The sequence below is a fragment of the Sphaeramia orbicularis genome, chromosome 20, assembly GCF_902148855.1.
Source record: "Sphaeramia orbicularis chromosome 20, fSphaOr1.1, whole genome shotgun sequence".
Lineage (NCBI taxonomy): Eukaryota > Metazoa > Chordata > Actinopteri > Kurtiformes > Apogonidae > Sphaeramia > Sphaeramia orbicularis.
The window spans coordinates 37,264,534-37,286,249 of NC_043976.1; positions in this window are offsets into that span (position 1 = coordinate 37,264,534).

The following is a 21,716-nucleotide window of genomic DNA, read 5'->3' on the forward strand; positions in this document are numbered from 1 at the left end:
CCCATACTATATAGCCTTACTTTTTGACCAAAAGATGCCATCGGAAAAAAACAGTAAAAAGGGTAAAAAAAACTTAAAATTCCTCATAAAACCCTTCTAAATACCTCCGCAGTAAAATAAAACCATTTAAAACCGTGTTCCAGAACCAGTCCAAATTTGGCATTTTCACCCATTAAAGCCTTACTTTTTGACCAACAGACGCCGTTGGAAAAAAACAGAATAAAGGGTAAAACGTGCCTAAAATACCTCATAAAAAACTTTTTAACACCTCATCAGTTAAATAAAACTCTTTAAAACCATATTCCAGAACCAGCCCAAATTTGGTATGTTCACCCATACTATAGCCTAAGTTTTTTACCATCAGAGGATGTCAAAAAAAATCTGAATAAAGGGTTAAAAAAACTTAAAGTTCCTCATAGAACCCTTCTAAATACCTCATTAGTTAAATAAAACCCTTTATAACCATATTCCAGAACCAGTCCAAATTTGGTATTTTCACCCATGCTATAGCCTTACTTTTTGACCAAAAGACATCTTTGGAAAAAACCTGAATAAAGGGTTAAAAACACCTAAAATAATTCATAAAACCCTTCTAAATACCTCAGCAGTTAAATAAAACCCTTTAAAACCATATTCCAGAACCAGTCCAAATTTGGTATTTTCACCCATGCTATAGCCTTACTTTTTGACCAAAAGACATCTTTGGAAAAAACCTGAATAAAGGGTTAAAACAACTTAAAAATCCTTATAGAACCTTCTAAATACCTCAGATATTAAATAACATCATTTAATACCATATTCCAGAACCAGTAGAAATTTGGTATTTTCAACCATACTATAGCCTTACTTTTTGACCAAAAGACGCTGTTGGGAAAAAAACAGAATAACGGGTTAAAACAGCCTAAAATACCTCATAGAACATGTTTTAATACCTCAACAGTCAAATAAAACCCTTTAAAAGCATATTCCAGTACCAGTCCAAATTTGGTATTTTCACCCATACTATAGCCTTACGTTTTAACCATTAGAGGGCGTCACAAAAACCCTGAACAAACGGTTAAAAAAACCTAAAATATTTAATGGAACCCGTCTAAATACCTCAGCAGTTAAATAAAACCCTTTAAAAGCATATTCCAGAACCAGTCCAAATTTGGTATTTACACCATTACTATAGCCTTACTTTTGGACCAAAAGACGCCGTTGGAAAAAAACAGAATAAAGGGTTAAAACAGCCTAAAATACCTCATAGAACATGTTTTAATACCTCATTAGTCAAATAAAACCCTTTAAAAGCCTATTCCAGAACCAGTCCAAATTTGGTATTTTCACCCATACTATAGCCTTAGTTTTTTACCATCAGAGGACGTCAAAAAAAATCTGAATAAAGGGTTAAAAATACTTAAAGTTCCTATTAGAACCCTTCTAAATACCGCATTGGTTAAATAAAACCCTTTAAAACCATATTCCAGAACCAGTCTAAATTGGGTATTTTCACCCATACTATAGCCTTACTTTTTGACTAAAAGATGCCGTCGGAAAAAAAAAAACATTAAAAGGGTTATAACAACTTAAAATTCCTCATAGAACCCTTCTAAATACCTCAATACTTCAATAAAACCCTTTAAAACCATATCCCAGAACCAGTCCAAATTTGGTATTTTCACCCATACTATAGCCTTACTTTTTGACCATTGGAGGTCGTCACAAAAAACCTGAATAAATGGTTTAAAACACCTAAAATAATTCATATAACCCTTCTAAGTACCTCAGCAGTTAAATAAAACCCTTTAAAACCATATTCCAGAACCAGTCCAAATTTGGTATTTTCACCCATACTATAGCCTTACTTTTTGACTAAAAGATGCCGTCGGAAAAAAAAAAAATTAAAAGGGTTATAACAACTTAAAACTCCTCATAGAACCCTTCTAAATACCTCAGTAGTTAAATAAAACCCTTTAAAACCACATTCCAGAACCAGTCCAAATTTGGTATTTTCACCCATACTATAGCCTTACTTTTTGACCAAAAGATGCCATCAGAAAAAAACAGTAAAAAGGGTTAAAACAACTTAAAATTCCTCATAGAACCCTTCTAAATACCTCAGTACTTCAATAAAAGCCTTTAAAACCATATTCCAGAACCAGTCCAAATTTGGTATTTTCACCCATACTATATCCTTACTTTTTGACTAAAAGATGCCGTCGGAAAAAAACCGTTTAAAGGGTTAAAAACACTTAAAACTCCTCATAGAACCCTTCGAAATACCTCAGTAGTTAAATAAAAACCTTTATAACCATATTCAAGAACCAGTCTAAATTTGGTATTTTCACACATACTATAGCCGTACTTTTTGACAAAAAGACATCTTTCGAAAAAACCTGAGTAAAGGGTTAAAACAACTTAAAATTCCTCATAAAACCTTCTAAAGACATCAAATGTTTAAAAAAAAAATAATTTAAAACCATATGGCAGATCCAGTCCAAATTTGGTATTTTCACCCAAACTATAGCCTTACTTTTTCACAAAAAGACACCGTCGGAAAATAACTGAATATAGGGTTAAAACAACCTAAAATACCTCATAGAAAACTTTTTAACACCTCATTAGTTAAATAAAACCCTTTAAAACCATATTCCAGAACCAGTCTAAATTTGGTATTTTCACCCATATTATTGCCTTACTTTTTGACCAAAAAAACGCTGTATGAAAAAAACTGAATAAAGGGTTAAAACAACCTAAAATACCTAATAGAAAACTTTTTAACACCTCATTAGTTAAATAAAGCCCTTTAAAACCATATTCCAGAACCAGTCCAAATTTGGTATTTTCACCCATACTATAGCCTTACTTTTTGACCAAAAGACGCCGTCGGAAAAAAACAGAATAAAGGGTTAAAACAACTTAAAATTCCTCATAGAAACCTTCTAAATACCTCAGTAGTTAAATAAAAGCCTTTAAAACCATATTCCAGAACCAGTCCAAATTTGGTATTTTCACCCATACTATAGCCTTACTTTTTGACTAAAAGATGCCATCAGGAAAAAAAACGTTAAAAGGGTTAAAACAACTTAAAACTCCTCATAGAACCCTTCTAAATACCTCATTAGTTAAATAAAGCCCTTTAAAACCATATTCCAGAACCAGTCCAAATTTGGTATTTTCACCCATACTATAGCCTTACTTTTTGACCAAAAGACGCTGTCGGAAAAAAACAGAATTAAGGGTTAAAACAACTTAAAATTCCTCATAGAACCTTTTTAAATACCTCAGTAGTTAAATAAAACCCTTTAAAACCATATTCCAGAACCAGTCCAAATTTGGTATTTTCACACATACTATAGCCTTACTTTTTGACAAGAAGAAATCTTTCGAAAAAACCTGAATAAAGGGTTAAAACAACTTAAAATTCCGCATAGAACCTTCTACTGATATCAAATGTTTAAAAAAAAAATTTTAAACCATATGGCAGAACCAGTCCAAATTTGGTATTTTCACCCATACTATAGCCTTACTTTTTGACTAAAAGATGCCGTCGGGAAAAAAACGTTAAAAGGGTTAAAACAACTTAAAACTCCTCATAGAACCCTTCTAAATACCTCATTAGTTAAATAAAACCCTTTAAAACCATATTCCAGAACCAGTCCAAATTTGGTATTTTCACCCATACTATAGCCTTACTTTTTGACCAAAAGATGCCATCAGAAAAAAAATCAGTAAAAAGGCTTAAAACAACTTAAAATTCCTCATAGAACCCTTCTAAATACCTCAGTACTTCAATAAAACCCTTTAAAACCATATTCCAGAACCAGTCCAAATTTGGTATTTTCACCCATACTATAGCCTTACTTTTTGACTAAAAGATGCCGTCAGAAAAAAAAACGGTTAAAAGGGTTAAAAAAAAAACTTAAAACTCCTCATAGAACCCTTCTAAATACCTCAGTAGTTAAATAAAACCCTTTAAAAGCATATTCCAGAACCAGTCCAAATTTGGTATTTTCACCCATACTATAGCCTTACTTTTTGACTAAAAGATGCCGTCGGAAAAAAAACGTTAAAAGGGTTAAAACAACTTAAAACTCCTCATAGAACCCTTCTAAATACCTCATTAGTTAAATAAAACCCTTTAAAACCATATTCCAGAACCAGTCCAAATTTGGTATTTTCACCCATACTATAGCCTTACTTTTTGACCAAAAGATGCCATCAGAAAAAAACAGTAAAAAGGCTTAAAACAACTTAACATTCCTCATAGAACCCTTCTAAAAACCTCAGTACTTCAATAAAACCCTTTAAAACTATATTCCAGAACCAGTCCAAATTTGGTATTTTCACCCATACTATAGCCTTACTTTTTGACTAAAAGATGCTGTCGGAAAAAAACCATTAAAATGGTTAAAACAACTTAAAACTCCTCATAGAACCCTTCTAAATACCTCAGTAGTTAAATAAAACCCTTTAAAAGCATATTCCAGAACCAGTCCAAATTATGTATTTTCACCCATACTATAGCCTTAGTTTTTTACCATCAGAGGACGTCAAAAAAAAATCTGAATAAAGGGTTAAAAATATTTAAAGTTCCTCATAGAACCCTTCTAAATACCTCATTAGTTAAATAAAACCCTTTAAAACCATATTCCAGAACCAGTCCAAATTTGGTATTTTCACCCATACTATAGCCTTACTTTTTGAGAAAAAGATGCTATCAGAACAAAAACAGTAAAAAGAGTTAAAACAACTTAAAACTCCTCATAGAACCCTTCTAAATACCTCAGTACTTCAATAAAACCCTTTAAAAGCATATTCCAGAACCAGTCCAAATTTGGTATTTTCACCCATACTATAGCCTCACTTTTTGACTAAAAGATGCCGTCCGAAAAAAACCGTTAAAAGGGTTAAAACAACTTAAAACTCCTCATAGAACCCTTCTAAATACCTCAGTAGTTAAATAAAACCCTTTAAAACCACATTCCACAACCAGTCTAAATTTGGTATTTTCACACATACTATAGCCTTACTTTTTGACAAAAAGACATCTTTCGAAACAACCTGAATAAAGGGTTCAAACAACTTAAAATTCCTCATAGAACCTTCTAAAGACATCAAATGTTTAAAAAAAATAATTTAAAACCATATGGAAGAACCAGTCCAAATTTGATATTTTCACCCATACTATATATAGCCTTACTTTTTCACAAAAAGACACTGTCGGAAAATAACTGAATATAGGGTTAAAACAACCTAAAATACCTCATAGAAAACTTTTTAACACCTCATTAGTTAAATAAAACCCTTTAAAACCATATTCCAGAACCAGTCCAAATTTGGTATTTTCACCCATACTATAGCCTTACTTTTTGAGAAAAAGATGCTATCAGAACAAAAACAGTAAAAAGAGTTAAAACAACTTAAAACTCCTCATAGAACCCTTCTAAAAACCTCAGTACTTCAATAAAACCCTTTAAAACCCTATTCCAGAACCAGTCCAAATTTGGTATTTTCACCCATACTATAGCCTTACTTTTTGACCAAAAGATGCTGTCGGAAAAAAAACAATAAAAAGGGTTAAAACAACTTAAAACTCCTCATAGAACCCTTCTTAATACCTCAGTAGTTAAATAAAACCCTTTAAAAGCATATTCCAGAACCAGTCCAAATTTGGTATTTTCACCCATACTATAGCCTTACTTTTTGACCAAAAGACTACGTCGGAAAAAAACAGAATAAAGGGTTAAAACAACTTAAAATTCCTCATAGAACCCTTCTAAATACCTCAGTAGTTAAATAAAACCCTTTAAAAGCATATTCCAGAACCAGTCCAAATTTGGTATTTTCACCCATACTATAGCCTTACTTTTTGACTAAAAGATGCCGTCCGAAAAAAACCGTTAAAAGGGTTAAAACAACTTAAAACTCCTCATAGAACCCTTCTAAATACCTCAGTAGTTAAATAAAACCCTTTAAAAGCATATTCCAGAACCAGTCCAAATTTGGTAATTTCACACATACCATAGCCTTACTTTTTTTTTAACCAAAAGACACCGTCAGAAAAAAAGGGTTAAAAAAATTCTAAAATACCTCATAGAAAACTTTTTAACACCTCATTAGTTAAATAAAAGCCTTTAAAACCATATTCCAGATCCAGTCCAAATTTGGTATTTTCACCCATACTATAGCCTTACTTTTTGACCAAAAGATGCCATCAGAAAAAAACAGTAAAAAGGCTTAAAACAACTTAACATTCCTCATAGAACCCTTCTAAAAACCTCAGTACTTCAATAAAACCCTTTAAAACTATATTCCAGAACCAGTCCAAATTTGGTATTTTCACCCATACTATAGCCTTACTTTTTGACTAAAAGATGCTGTCGGAAAAAAACCATTAAAATGGTTAAAACAACTTAAAACTCCTCATAGAACCCTTCTAAATACCTCAGTAGTTAAATAAAACCCTTTAAAAGCATATTCCAGAACCAGTCCAAATTATGTATTTTCACCCATACTATAGCCTTAGTTTTTTACCATCAGAGGACGTCAAAAAAAAATCTGAATAAAGGGTTAAAAATATTTAAAGTTCCTCATAGAACCCTTCTAAATACCTCATTAGTTAAATAAAACCCTTTAAAACCATATTCCAGAACCAGTCCAAATTTGGTATTTTCACCCATACTATAGCCTTACTTTTTGAGAAAAAGATGCTATCAGAACAAAAACAGTAAAAAGAGTTAAAACAACTTAAAACTCCTCATAGAACCCTTCTAAATACCTCAGTACTTCAATAAAACCCTTTAAAAGCATATTCCAGAACCAGTCCAAATTTGGTATTTTCACCCATACTATAGCCTCACTTTTTGACTAAAAGATGCCGTCCGAAAAAAACCGTTAAAAGGGTTAAAACAACTTAAAACTCCTCATAGAACCCTTCTAAATACCTCAGTAGTTAAATAAAACCCTTTAAAACCACATTCCACAACCAGTCTAAATTTGGTATTTTCACACATACTATAGCCTTACTTTTTGACAAAAAGACATCTTTCGAAACAACCTGAATAAAGGGTTCAAACAACTTAAAATTCCTCATAGAACCTTCTAAAGACATCAAATGTTTAAAAAAAAATAATTTAAAACCATATGGAAGAACCAGTCCAAATTTGATATTTTCACCCATACTATATATAGCCTTACTTTTTCACAAAAAGACACTGTCGGAAAATAACTGAATATAGGGTTAAAACAACCTAAAATACCTCATAGAAAACTTTTTAACACCTCATTAGTTAAATAAAACCCTTTAAAACCATATTCCAGAACCAGTCCAAATTTGGTATTTTCACCCATACTATAGCCTTACTTTTGAGAAAAAGATGCTATCAGAACAAAAACAGTAAAAAGAGTTAAAACAACTTAAAACTCCTCATAGAACCCTTCTAAAAACCTCAGTACTTCAATAAAACCCTTTAAAACCCTATTCCAGAACCAGTCCAAATTTGGTATTTTCACCCATACTATAGCCTTACTTTTTGACCAAAAGATGCTGTCGGAAAAAAACCATTAAAAGGGTTAAAACAACTTAAAACTCCTCATAGAACCCTTCTTAATACCTCAGTAGTTAAATAAAACCCTTTAAAAGCATATTCCAGAACCAGTCCAAATTTGGTATTTTCACCCATACTATAGCCTTACTTTTTGACCAAAAGACTACGTCGGAAAAAAACAGAATAAAGGGTTAAAACAACTTAAAATTCCTCATAGAACCCTTCTAAATACCTCAGTAGTTAAATAAAACCCTTTAAAAGCATATTCCAGAACCAGTCCAAATTTGGTATTTTCACCCATACTATAGCCTTACTTTTTGACTAAAAGATGCCGTCCGAAAAAAACCGTTAAAAGGGTTAAAACAACTTAAAACTCCTCATAGAACCCTTCTAAATACCTCAGTAGTTAAATAAAACCCTTTAAAAGCATATTCCAGAACCAGTCCAAATTTGGTAATTTCACACATACCATAGCCTTACTTTTTTTTTAACCAAAAGACACCGTCAGAAAAAAAGGGTTAAAAAAATTCTAAAATACCTCATAGAAAACTTTTTAACACCTCATTAGTTAAATAAAAGCCTTTAAAACCATATTCCAGATCCAGTCCAAATTTGGTATTTTCACCCATACTATAGCCTTAGTTTTTTCCATTCAGAGGCTCTCAGAAAAAAAACAACTGAGAAAAGGGTTAAAATAACTTTAAAAACCTCATAGAACCCTTCTAAATACCTCTTCAGTTAAATAAAACCCTTTAAAACCATATTCCAGATCCAGTTCAAATATGGGTATTTTAAACTCCATCCTTTATTCCTACTACTGGACTTTCAGAGGCTGTTGGACTAAACCTGACTGTTCATGGAGGATTTATTAAAGCTTTGATGCTTTTTTTTTTTGTAAACAAATATGAAAGTCTGCTTAAAAAGATCGTATTAGAGCCTCAAACTTGAGAAGAAAGAAACACCAACACACACAGATGAACTTTAGTAATTCTTTATAAATAAAAATACAACTTCTGCATGTCATCAGGAGTTCATATCCAGTCTGTGTTCGGTTTAGGTTCCACTCTGAAGGGGGGAGGATCTTCTGAGGTCACGTGGGCGGTCCACTGCAGCTTCTTCTCTGATTGGTCAGAATGTGGTGATGATGATGATCTGAATGGTCCAGGACGTCTTCATTCTTCACTGCCATGTTTCGCAGCAGGTTCATGTGGGTGTTTTTATTCAATGTAATATCATCAAAGTCCAGCTAAACAACAACAGCACACCGATAATAAATGAATAAATGCATAATTCTGGGTTTTAGCCTCATGTTTGTGAACATCGTCAAAGCCTGAGATGTAAATGTTGCAACCCTAACATGATGAAGAACCTGCAGAGGAAAAATAGAAGGATATATTTTGGCTCCAGACCATTTAGTTTTTCTGTTTCTGTCCTTAAATGACTCTTTACATTGCAACGGTTACCAACCCATGAGTTTTTTCAACCTTGGGGTCGGGATCCCACATGGGCTCACCTGGAATTCAAATGGGGTCACCTGAAATTTCTCGTAATTGATAAAAAAAAACAAAAAAGACAACAAAAAAAAATTTACTAAAGTGGCAAGGTTTGACTTTAAAAGGATCGATGTTATTCCAATGCAAACGTTGGTGCTGCTGGTGGATCTAGACCCCAGGTGAGCCTCTAAATAAGACCCTCTTTCCTCCTCATTTCAGTTTAACCCCTTGAACACTGGTTTCAGATGTTTGTGCTGCAAGATTTGATCAGTTTGAGAAAGAACAGACTGTACCACACCACTTAAAAAAAGGGGATTGGGAGCAGTTAATGCAGTGTTTTTTAACCTTAGGGTCGGGACCCCACGTAGGGTCGCCTGGAATTCAAATGGGATCGCCTGAAATTTCTAGAAATTGATAAAAAAATTTAAAAAAATTAAAACTTACTAATAAAAATTTACATTATATAGCCTAAATGTCATGTAAAATTAACATTTATTTGCAACATATTATAGCAAACGATTACATGATCAAAACCAAATTAATTTTAGCAAAAAAAAAAGTCTCTGTTTTGAATATCTGGGGTCGCCAGAAATTTGTGATGTTAAAATCAGGTCCATGAGCCAAAAAAGGTTGGAACTACTAGACTGAGGGCACTTTCATTCCCACCTTGTTTGCTCTGAACCCTCAGGCTTTCCATTCTCGGTTCCACATCAGGTTTTTTGTGATGGCCGTCGGCCATTTTGCCCGTGGTTCTCCTTGTGTTCCTCCATTTTAGCTCTGGTTGGCTCCACCCTGCTCGTTTGGCACACCTGGCCAGATCCTATATAAGTGTGCTGGAAACCAAGATGGTTCTCTCTCTCTCCCTCCTGCCTGCCTGATGACACCTGGGGTTCCCAGCATGGCCGTCTGATTTTTGGTTTTGTTTGTTTGGTTCTTTTGGTTTCTTTGTTCTCACATGCATCCACGCATTCTACACTTCACCACTGATTACTGAGTTTTTGACCTGAGTACGTTTGATTTGCTTATCTTTATTAAAATACATTACCTTTAATTGTCACTGTGCGGACCTTCCCTTCTTTTGTTATGCTCTCATACGAGCTGGGCATAACATTTTCAAGAAACAATAGCACACTGATCATGTAGAGGGCTTCAAAACTCATGAATCAAATATGATACATTTGGAGTTATTGGGTTAAAATAATGACACATTTCTCCGTTTTCTTTACTTCTGTAATTTCTTTATAGTTCTGTAAATGCACTGAAACCGCCATTTGTTCTCCACATGTTCTGTACAAACTAACACTAAACAGCTTCTTAAACTGTCACCAGTTTGAAGAAAAATATAAATGTATCTTTTGGCTCCAGACCATTTTAGTTTTTCTATTTCTCTCCTAACACAAACATGTCTAACTAATTGGTAATTCCTTTTCCAAATTGGCAAAGTTCTGCCTCCTTCCTCATTAATGACAGTCTTGTAGTGTCACTGGAAAGGCCTCTGGGGAAGGAATTCCTCCCCCTAGTGGATTATCTGTGTATTGCATGTATCTAATTGTATACATCAGGTTTTTTGAGAAATAAACATATCCCACTGATCACGTAGAGGGCTTCAAAAGTCATGTATTGAATATGATACATTTGGCATTACAGGGTAAACAGACAAAGGCCTTCGACCCACTGAAAACTTGTTTGCGACCCATGTTTGGCCACCACCCACCAGTTGAGAACCACTGCTATAAACAGCATATCATTGGTTGCATATGCACAAACTCACTGTTCACACATGTGTATAATTATGCTGCGTTCCAGGCAGCCTGTAACTCATGTTTTTCTGACCTTCTACCAGTGAAAATGCACTGGAATGTCAGTCAAACCTGTGAACTCGTACTAGATCCATGTTCTCCCAGTTCCGAATTGTGATGTCACGTAGCAATGGCACCCCCGCCACCATGGATGCAGTGTTTGTGCAAATTGTTTATTAAAAAAAGGTATTGCTCTGACATTATTTATCTGAAAATCTTACTTTTTGACCAAAAGACGCTGTCGGAAAAAAACTGAATAAAGGGTTAAAAAACCCTAAAATACCTCATAGAAAACTATTTAACACCTCATTAGTTAAATAAAACCCTTTAAAAGCATATTCCAGAACCAGTCCAAATTTGGTATTTTCACCCATACTATAGCCTTACTTTTTGACCAAAAGATGCCGTTGGAAAAAACATGAATAAAGGATTAAAACAACCTAAAATACCTCTCAGAACACTTTTTAATACCTCATTAGTTAAATAAAACCCTTTAAAGCCATATTCCAGAACCAGTCCAAATTTGGTATTTTCGCACATACTATAGCCTTACTTTTTGACCATCAGACGGCATCAGAAAAAACCTGAAAAAAGGGTTAAAACCACCTAAAATGCCTCATAGAACCCTTCTAAATACCTCAGCAGTTAAATAAAACCCTTTAAAAGCATATTCCAGAACCAGTCCAAATTTGGTATTTTCACCCATACTATTGCCTTACTTTTTGACCAAAAGACGCCGTTGGAAAAAAACAGAATAAAGGGTTAAAACAGCCTAAAATACCTCATAGAACATGTTTTAATACCTCATTAGTCAAATAAAACCCTTTAAAAGCATATTCCAGAACCAGTCCAAATTTGGTCTTTTCACCCATACTATAGCCTTACTTTTTGACCAAAAGACATCTTTGGAAAAAACCTGAAAAAAGGGTTAAAACAACTTAAAACTCCTCATAGAACCCTTCTAAATACCTCATTAGTTAAATAAAACCCTTTAAAACCATATTCCAGAACCAGTCCAAATTTGGTATTTTCACCCATACTATAGCCTTACTTTTTGACAAAAAGATGCTATCAGAAAAAAAACAGTAAAAAGAGTTAACACAACTTAAAATTCCTCATAGAACCCTTTTAAATACCTCAGTACTTCAATAACACCCTTTAAAACTATATTCCAGAACCAGTCCAAATTTGGTATTTTCACCCATACTATAGCCTTACTTTTTGACCAAAAGACATCTTTGGAAAAAACCTGAAAAAAGGGTTAAAACAACTTAAAATTCCTCATAGAACCTTCTAAATACCTCAGCAGTTAAATAAAACCCTTTAAAAGCATATTCCAGAACCAGTCCAAATTTGATATTTTCGCACATACTATAGCCTTACTTTTTGACCAAAAGACGCCGTTGGAAAAAACATGAATAAAGGATTAAACAACCTAAAATATCTTGTAGAACACTTTTTTAATAACTCATTAGTCAAATAAAACCCTTTAAACTCATATTCCAGAACCAGTCCAAATTTGGTATTTTTGCACATACTATAGCCTTACTTTTTGACCAAAAAACACCATCGAAAAAAACCTGAAAAAAGGTTAAAACAACCTAAAATACTTCATAGAACACTTTGAATACCTCATTAGTTAAATAAAACCATGTTCCAGAACCAGTCCAAATTTGGTCTTTTCACACATACTATAGTCTTACTTTTTGACCATAATCAGCAGCTGCTCTAGCGTTAGCCAGTTTTCAGTCTATTGAGTGCACGACTAAATTAATACAAAATAAGTATCCAAATATACAAATAACATAACAAAAGGTAGAACAGCTTCTCTACTCTTATGCACCATTTTTAGTCATCTGTTTTCCTCAAATAAACAAAGAACAAACACCTCTGGGATAGAAATGACTGTAAATGACCATAACGTACAGTCCACCATGCTGGTTTGTTTACATCTAACTCCCACAATTCCTTGCGCTCAGGCTGTTTGGCGTGACTTGCCTGGAACGCTACAAAGTCGTGAGCTGTGGTTTGAAGTCGTGACTTACGGGCTCAAAAAACGGCCTCTAACGCAGCATTACAACAAGAATTCAAGATGATTTGATGCTTTTTTTCAGACTACATGTGAAAACACTGCTCACAAATGATCAGGACTTTTGGTGTCCGCCTAAAGTGACTTTGATTGTTCCTGGGCGAGTCCAAATGGAGGATCGGTGCCCTCTTGTCTCAGATGAGTATCTGGGCTGAACTCTGACTGCGACAGTGAGGTCCCTGTTTGATCCCCGGGGCGACTTCGCAATCTTTTTCCATCCTGATTCATTCTGGTTCAATTGGACAGCTGCAAATGGGTTTTTTTTTTTTTTTTTTTTTTTGGTCTGTGTCGGGGCCAACACGGAGCATGGCTGGAAGCAAAATTGTTCCGGGAGGTGATGTCTTTGCAATTCCGTACAGTACACACCACCAAACAGACGCTGTTTACAGTTAACGTAAAAGATCTGCTCGGCTCAGACTGGGCTGTCGTCGTCGACTGTGCACTTCTTAGCGACCATCTGTCAGGCGATGCACGCGGCGACAGTTTGATGTCTTTTTCCCTGGATTCCCTGTTAAACTAAAAGCTTATTTACTGAGGGTAACACTCCCTATCAGCTCCTTCTTGTTCTTTTTTTTTTTTCTAATTGTTTGTAACAGAATCTTTTCCTTGACTGCAAACACTTCACATCGCTATTGTATTCCGTCAGAGAGCAAAACCGACAATTATATTTATATGATAATAGAAGCGATTATTCTTCGGATCCTTCACAACAACCCCGAGGAAGTTTGATTGCTTCATTTAAATAAATTGTGTCTTGAATACGTGAAAAGGCGCGATTGAGTATGCGCGTAGTCTTTTGAGACGAACACAGTATTTGTCAAAGGATCCACCAGCGACTTAAAAGCACAATGAGTGTGGAGTTGAATTCTCCTGCCGAACCGTGGGGAGCATTTCTTGATTGTTTTTCTTCGTGTGCGAGGCTCCACATGACTATTCTCTTTGGTCGCCTCTCTACAAAGACCCCTACTCGAAAGACACAGAGAGAGGAAGATAAAACGAAAAAATACAAAGTCCATTTCTTCGCCGCTCGGTGTAAAAGTTGTCAGTTGTTATTATGTGGATTTCTTGTGCGCTCTTTGAGGAGAAAATAAAAGGTTTAGCGGTGGTCAGTCCTTTTGAAGTGGCACAGGCCAGCGCTAAGGAAGGAGGCGCAGGAGGAGTGAATACTAATTAGGAATGTTTGTTCTTTCTTGGAATTTCAAGGAGAGTCGAAGACTTGCGAGATGTCGGCGGTCCCGTTGCGACAAATTGCAACGAAATGTGCAAAGACGAGTCCGATGGCAATCTGAAGATATACTCAGTGCCGATGAAAACGCAACACTTGAAGATTCTTATATTTTTTTAAATCGATGAGGATTTTTATTCCATAAGCTCTTTGGGATTAATCACAGGCCATTTCTATGCAGTCAAAATAAAAAATCACATCCAAATTTGTTGATAAAAAATAAAGATAAAGAAAGAAACTCAAGGACCCCCAAAACCAGCCATGTCCAAAGTCCGGCCCAGGGGCCAATCACGGCCCGCGGTCAGATTTTATACGGCCCACAGCTTCGGTTTTAGAATGTACAGGGTGGGGAAGCAAAACTATAGACTACAAACTATAGATATGACAGCAAGCTCACACATATCAGACCCATTTACATACAGGGTGGGGAAGCAAAATTTACAATGAACATTTAGTTGTTTTTTCTCAGCAGGCACTACGTCAATTGTTTTGAAACCAAACATATATTGATGTCATAATCATACCTAACACTATTATCCATACCTTTTCAGAAACTTTTGCCCATATGAGTAATCAGGAAAGCAAACGTCAAAGAGTGTGTGATTTGCTGAGTGCACTCGTCACACCAAAGGAGATTTCAAAAACAGTTGGAGTGTCCATAAAGACTGTTTATAATGGAAAGAAGAGAATGACTATGAGCAAAACTATTACGAGAAAGTCTGGAAGTGGAGGAAGCAACAAAAAAACGTACCGAAGCTTTTATTAAAGCTCTCAAATCCAAAATCCTAAAGGATCCGACTGAATCCATGAGAAAAATGGCAATTGAACTTGAGGTAGACAACAAGAGCGTTAGAAATGCAGTAAAATAGGATTTGAAGTTAAAATCTTACACAAGAACACCAAAACACTTGTTGACAACAGCAACAAATCCAGCTTTAGCAATTTTTGGGAATCATGTTTATGTCCGCCTTCTAGCCCAGATCTAAACCCTCTGGATTCTGCTGTTTGGGGCGTTTTAGAACATGCTACCAATAGAACATCACACAGCAATGTGGACTTTCTTAAAGATACTATGAAAGAAGAATGGGAGAAGTTGTCACCCGAATATTTGAGGAACACTTGCGCACGTTTCAGGAAGCGTGTGAAGGCAGTTATTGAGAAAGAAGGAGGACACATAGAATAAAAACATTTTCTATTATGGAAATTTTCTTGTGGCAACTAAATTCTCATGACTTTCAATAAACTAATTGGTCATACACTGTCTTTCAGTCCCTGCCTCAAAATATTGTACATTTTGCTTCCCCACCCTGTATTATTTATGACCCGCTTGGACTGTTGAACCGAGTACATGAATCATAAAAGGTTCAAAATGCAGTTTCTCCTTTCACCTCATGATGGCAGCACCACTCTAACTCTATCGGGCTCTGTGACCTTGCCGTGAACGCTTTTCGCTAATTTCTAACCATGGCGCCTGTAAATAAAAAAAACGAAGTTGACAGTGAGGCCAATTCATAAAAATACTACTAAAATATTACTTTTCCCAAAATGTAATCACATGTATTGTGGGTCACTGGTAATCTATAAACCCAGTCTGGTATGAATTCAACCAATAGTTCTGCTGATACAGACATTTGAAATTTTGCTCATTATAAGTAAATGGGGGAAAAAATGATTTTAAAAATTCATGAAAAATTTGAACTTTGATGAACTGTTTCCAAAATGTAATCAGATCGAGTCTAGGTCGCCGGCAATCTATAAACCCAATTTAGTATGAAGTCAACCAATAGTTTTTCTGGTAAAGTCATTTGAAATTTTGCTCATTATAAGTAAATGGGGAAAAAAAACATTTTAAAAATTCATGAAAAATTGTAACTTTGATGAACTGTTCCCAAAATATATTCAGATCTATTCTGAATCACTGGGAATCTACAAACCCAATTTGGTATGAATTCAACCAATAGTTCTGCTGTTGGAGACATTTGACATTTTGCCCATTATAAGAAAATGGAAGAAGAAAAAGAGTTTTTAAAATTCATAAAAAATACTTTTAAAATACTACTTTTCCCAAAATGTAATCACATGTATTGTGGGTCACTGGTGATCTATAAACCCAGTCTGGTATGAATTCAACCAGTAGTTTTACTGCTACAGACATTTGAAATTTTGCTCATTATAAGTAAATGGGGAAAAAAAATAATTTAAAAATTCATGAAAAATTTGAACTTTGACGAATTCTTCCCAAAATGTAATCAGATCTATTCCGGTGATCTATAAACCCAGTCTGGTATGAATTCAACCAATAGTTTTGCTGCTAGAGAGATTTGAACATTTGCCCACTGTAAGCAAATGGGGGGAAAAAAAGATTTTAAAAACTCATGAAAAATTTGACTTTAATGAATTGTTTCCAAAATGTTATCACATCTATTCTGGGTCGCTGGCAATTTATAAGCCCAATTTGGTATGAATTCAACCAATAGTTCTGCTGTTGGAGACATTTGAAATTTTGCCCATTATAAGAAAATGGAAGAAGAAAAAGAGTTTTTAAAATTCATAAAAAATACTTTTAAAATACTACTTTTCCCAAAATGTAATCACATGTATTGTGGGTCACTGGTGATCTATAAACCCAATTTGGTATGAATTCAACCAGTAGTTTTACTGCTACAGACATTTGAAATTTCGCCCATTATAAGTAAATGGGGAAAAAAAATAATAAAAAATTCATGAAAAATTTGAACTTTGACGAATTCTTCCCAAAATGTAATCAGATCTATTCCGGTGATCTATAAACCCAGTCTGGTATGAATTCAACCAATAGTTTTGCTGCTAGAGAGATTTGAACATTTGCCCACTGTAAGCAAATGGGGGGAAAAAAAGATTTTAAAAACTCATGAAAAATTTGACTTTAATGAATTGTTTCCAAAATGTTATCACATCTATTCTGGGTCGCTGGCAATTTATAAGCCCAATTTGGTATGAATTCAACCAATAGTTCTGCTGCTACAGACATTTGAAATTTCGCCCATTATAAGTAAATGGGGAAAAAAAATAATTTAAAAATTCATGAAAAATTTGAACTTTGACGAATTCTTCCCAAAATGTAATTAGATCTATTCCGGTGATCTATAAACCCAATTTGGTATGAATTCAACCAATAGTTTTTCTGGTAAAGTCATTTGAAATTTTGCTCATTATAAGTAAACGGGGAAAAAAAGATTTTAAAAATTCATGAAAAATTTTAACTTTGATGAACTGTTCCCAAAATATATTCAGATCTATTCTGAATCACTGGGAATCTACAAACCCAGTTTGGTATGAATTCAACCAATAGTTCTGCTGTTGGAGACATTTGAAATTTTGCCCATTATAAGAAAATGGAAGAAGAAAAAGAGTTTTTAAAATTCATAAAAAATACTTTTAAAATACTACTTTTCCCAAAATGTAATCACATGTATTGTGGGTCACTGGTGATCTATAAACCCAGTCTGGTATGAATTCAACCAGTAGTTTTACTGCTACAGACATTTGAAATTTCGCTCATTATAAGTAAATGGGGAAAAAAAATAATTTAAAAATTCATGAAAAATTTGAACTTTGACGAATTCTTCCCAAAATGTAATCAGATCTATTCCGGTGATCTATAAACCCAGTCTGGTATGAATTCAACCAATAGTTTTGCTGCTAGAGAGATTTGAACATTTGCCCACTGTAAGCAAATGGGGGGAAAAAAAGATTTTAAAAACTCATGAAAAATTTGACTTTAATGAATTGTTTCCAAAATGTTATCACATCTATTCTGGGTCGCTGGCAATTTATAAGCCCAATTTGGTATGAATTCAACCAATAGTTCTGCTGCTACAGACATTTGAAATTTCGCCCATTATAAGTAAATGGGGAAAAAAAAATAATTTAAAAATTCATGAAAAATTTGAACTTTGACGAATTCTTCCCAAAATGTAATTAGATCTATTCCGGTGATCTATAAACCCAATTTGGTATGAATTCAACCAATAGTTTTTCTGGTAAAGTCATTTGAAATTTTGCTCATTATAAGTAAACGGGGAAAAAAAGATTTTAAAAATTCATGAAAAATTGTAACTTTGATGAACTGTTCCCAAAATATATTCAGATCTATTCTGAATCACTGGGAATCTACAAACCCAATTTGGTATGAATTCAACCAATAGTTCTGCTGTTGGAGACATTTGAAATTTTGCCCATTATAAGAAAATGGAAGAAGAAAAAGAGTTTTTAAAATTCATAAAAAATACTTTTAAAATACTACTTTTCCCAAAATGTAATCACATGTATTGTGGGTCACTGGTGATCTATAAACCCAGTCTGGTATGAATTCAACCAGTAGTTTTACTGCTACAGACATTTGAAATTTCGCCCATTATAAGTAAATGGGGAAAAAAAATAATTTAAAAATTCATGAAAAATTTGAACTTTGACGAATTCTTCCCAAAATGTAATCAGATCTATTCCGGTGATCTATAAACCCAGTCTGGTATGAATTCAACCAATAGTTTTGCTGCTAGAGAGATTTGAACATTTGCCCACTGTAAGCAAATGGGGGGAAAAAAAGATTTTAAAAACTCATGAAAAATTTGACTTTAATGAATTGTTTCCAAAATGTTATCACATCTATTCTGGGTCGCTGGCAATTTATAAGCCCAATTTGGTATGAATTCAACCAATAGTTCTGCTGCTACAGACATTTGAAATTTCGCCCATTATAAGTAAATGGGGAAAAAAAATAATTTAAAAATTCATGAAAAATTTGAACTTTGACGAATTCTTCCCAAAATGTAATTAGATCTATTCCGGTGATCTATAAACCCAATTTGGTATGAATTCAACCAATAGTTTTTCTGGTAAAGTCATTTGAAATTTTGCTCATTATAAGTAAACGGGGAAAAAAAGATTTTAAAAATTCATGAAAAATTGTAACTTTGATGAACTGTTCCCAAAATATATTCAGATCTATTCTGAATCACTGGGAATCTACAAACCCAATTTGGTATGAATTCAACCAATAGTTCTGCTGTTGGAGACATTTGAAATTTTGCCCATTATAAGAAAATGGAAGAAGAAAAAGAGTTTTTAAAATTCATAAAAAATACTTTTAAAATACTACTTTTCCCAAAATGTAATCACATGTATTGTGGGTCACTGGTGATCTATAAACCCAGTCTGGTATGAATTCAACCTGTAGTTTTGCTGCTAGAGAGATTTGAACATTTGCCCACTGTAAGCAAATGGGGGAAAAAAAAGATTTTAAAAACTCATGAAAAATTTGACTTTAATGAATTGTTTCCAAAATGTTATCACATCTATTCTGGGTCACTGGCAATTTATAAGCCCAATTTGGTATGAATTCAACCAATAGTTCTGCTGCTACAGAAATTTGAAATTTCGCCCATTATAAGTAAATGGGGAAAAAAAAATAATTAAAAAATTCATGAAAAATTTGAACTTTGACGAATTCTTCCCAAAATGTAATCAGATCTATTCCGGTGATCTATAAACCCAGTCTGGTATGAATTCAACCTGTAGTTTTGCTGCTGAAGTGTTAACATTTAAACAAAGAAACAAACCGAACCCTAAACCCTTTGGCTCCTCCTCTTCGGGGGGGCGGGGTAACAAACATTTTCAGCAGTAAATAGTCTCAGTGGACGTCCTGAACACTGACACTGATGAGCCAGAACCGAACACACATGCACACGAGGTGGAGTCCTGCTCAGAAGTCTCCTTCCTGCACACAGTTCCTGTTCTGTTTCCTCACACATGCACGCTCTGCTCTGCTCTGGAGATAAAACACAAATCAAACCCACTTTCAAGCAGCTCCCAGACTGCCAGCACCGACCTCTCTACCTGCAGAAACACAATTTAGACTCGCCATAAAGGGTTTTTGTCAGCGGCAATCAGTCACGTTTGTTGTAACATGTAGGCGGGTTGCACAAGCGGTTCAGATTATTGCTGTAAAATTCGTCCCTACCCCGCTTTGAGTCCGTACATCATTTGAGTATAAAAGGCCTTGAAAGAAGAAAAGGAAAAAAAAAAACAAAAAACATCATCCAGTGGAGTTAAGTGGCTTTGGGGGGGGCGCTACAACAATAGCAACCAGCAAACAACAGAAAGGAACATGTAAAGAAGCAGGTAGTTTTTTGTTTTTTTTTTCATTCATATAATCGGATTGAAAGAAAATTCGTGTAAGATGGTACTTAAATGGTTTCTAGATGGAATTGCACCATCCCAAAAGTCTTAAAGTCGTAGTAACATATTTTTGATTTAAAAGCAGTCAATGGGGGAAAAAAAGATTTTAAAAATGCATGAAAAATTTGAACTTTGACCTACTGTTCCCAAAATGTACTCAAAACTATTCCAAATCGCTGGCAATCTATAAACCAAATTTGGTACGAAGTCAAGCAATAGTTTTGCTTTTACAGACATTTGAAAATTTCACCCATTATAAGTAAATGGGGAAATTTTTTTTTTTTTAAATTCATGAAAAATTTGAACTTTGGCGAATTGTTCCCAAAATGTATTCAGATCTATTGTGGGTTGCCGGCAATCTATAAACCCAGTCTGGTATGAATTCAACCAATAGTTCTGCTGCTACAGACATTTGAAATTTTGCCCACTATAAGAAAATGGAAAAAGAAAAATATGAAGAAGAAGGAAAAAAAAAATCATAAAAATTCATGAAAAATTTGAACTTTGACGAACTGTTTCTAAAATGTATTCAGATCTATTCTGGGTTGGCAATCTACAAACCCATTTTACAATGAATTCAACCAATAGTTCTGCCGCTACAGATGTTTGAAAATTTGCCCATTATAAGTAAATGGGGGAAAAAAAGATTTTAAAAATTCAGGAAAAATTTCAACTTTGATGAACTCTTCCCAAAATGTATTCAGATCTATTTTGGGTCAATGGTACTCTATAAACCCAATTTGGTATGAATTCATGCAAAAGTTCTGCTGCTACAGACATTTGAAATTTCGCCCATTATAAGTAAACGGAAAAAGAAAAATATGACAAAGAAGAAGAAGAAAAGAAAAAAAAATCATAAAAATTCATGAAAAATTTGAACTTTGACAAACTGTTTTAAAATGTATTCAGATCTATTCTGGGTTGCCGGGAATCATAAACCCATTTTTGTATGATTTCAACCAGTAGTTTTGCTTCCACAGACATTTGAAATTTCACCCATTACAAGTAAACGGGGGAAATTTTTGTTTTTTTAAATTCATGAAAAATTTGAACTTTGATGAACTGTTTCCAAAATGTATTCAGATCTATTGTGGGTCGTTGGGAATCTATAAACCCAGTCTGGTATGAATTCAACCAATAGTTCTGCTGCTACAGACATTTGAAATTTTGCCCACTATAAGAAAATGGAAAAAGAAAAATATTTTTTTTTTAAATTCATAAATAAATACTACTAAAATACTATTTTTCCCAAAATATAATCACCTCTATTGTGGGTCACTGGTTATCTATAAACCCAGTCTGGTATGAATTCAACCAATAGTTCTGCTGATACAGACATTTGAAATTTTGCCCATTGTA